The sequence below is a fragment of the Branchiostoma belcheri genome, unplaced genomic scaffold, assembly GCF_001625305.1.
Source record: "Branchiostoma belcheri isolate BF01 breed outbred unplaced genomic scaffold, Haploidv18h27 scaffold96, whole genome shotgun sequence".
In the NCBI taxonomy this organism is placed as follows: Eukaryota; Metazoa; Chordata; class Leptocardii; order Amphioxiformes; family Branchiostomatidae; genus Branchiostoma; species Branchiostoma belcheri.
This window is the reverse complement of record NW_017804642.1, coordinates 1,214,974-1,216,148: the sequence shown is the minus strand read 5'-3', so window position 1 is coordinate 1,216,148 and position 1,175 is coordinate 1,214,974. Positions and strand designations below refer to the sequence as shown.

At 50.0% G+C, this 1,175-nt stretch overlaps 1 protein-coding gene across 3 annotated transcripts in view; it reads right to left on the bottom strand.

Moving 5' to 3' along the window:
- The window catches only part of LOC109461827 (disintegrin and metalloproteinase domain-containing protein 11-like), a 43,122-nt gene extending 42,344 nt beyond the window's left edge, over positions 1 to 778 (bottom strand). For 2 of the 3 annotated variants that reach the window (XM_019758288.1, XM_019758289.1), the window contains exon 1: positions 593 to 778. The gene's annotated coding sequence lies outside the window, so the exon portion shown is untranslated. The remainder of the gene's footprint in view (positions 1 to 592) is intronic. The other variant, XM_019758290.1, reaches the window with a different exon arrangement.
- Between the last annotated feature and the right edge of the window lie 397 nt (positions 779 to 1,175).

Below are 1,175 nucleotides of genomic sequence, written 5' to 3'. Positions count from 1 at the left end.
CACCGCGACGCAGCCCGGCATTGGAATGCAGCGCGGTGACGCCAAATCAATTTTGAATATATTCAGTATCGATCAGCCGGCAATTATCATTCGGGATCGGTGCAGGGTGGATGGTGCGGGGGCCGGCCGGTAGGGGAATTCTTAGCGCCGTTACACAGCAGTATATATCCTCCCGATTACACATTTCTAACGCACCTTTATTTCTACCAGACATGTCGACATTCCAAGATCACGACAATCCACTAAATGCTAATTCCACTCGCCAATCACATCTTTAGCTTCCCGTATCAAGTCAAGTGTGCTTCAGTGACAGCGTTGATATCGACTACAGATTCAAGTGTAACTTAACATGGTAAACGAGTGTCTATTTTTGGCAAATTCCATCACAGTTCACCCAAACGCTTATTCTCCGAGTCGCCATCATCAGTCAGCAGGCCATTTCTGCTGTCGCGTTTGCTCCCTCCCTCCCCCCCTTTTGTGGCAACCACAGCCCTGAGCCTAGCCCTAAACGTCTACTGCACATCTTAGCATGCACGCAACGTCGGGTCAGAGGTGTCAGCATCAGGGACGAGAGGAGGAAGCCGTGCCTTACCTCTATGGAGAAATCCACATCCACAAGGAAAGGACCTGTCGGCGGTAAACAGTTCACCGTTCTTGGCACCTGTCGGCAGGGGAGAAACGTGTCATTTCGCACTCCCTGGCCCCCTCTCCCTGACACACGGAAATCTGGCCTGCATAAATTTTTCATACCGGCGGCAGCGGGACTGATGCAAATCTGGGGGAAGGTTCGGGGATGGGAGGGAATGCTCAATGAGCTGGAGACGGCGCCGGGGGAGCCTGCGCATGCGCCACCACAAATATCACGCGATTTTCGGTCGGTTTTGTAGCGCGCACCAACACACTGTACCTTCCGATACTACCATTTGGTACAGTCACAATTCGATAATGTCGGTAGGGGCACCGGTTATAGGTGAGCCAAAGGACATATCACGATCTGCGTAATGTTAACTTCAAAGCATTCGTTCGATAATATAAAACAGGACGTCCTATAGCAGTTTTGCTAATAGATTCACCATCTTCCTGCCGCTTTAAACAGAACCATTTCAATTCGGAGTTCAACTGTCAAGTGTAGATGTCAGCGCTGCACATGAAATAAAACATGTTTCTGTTCGCAT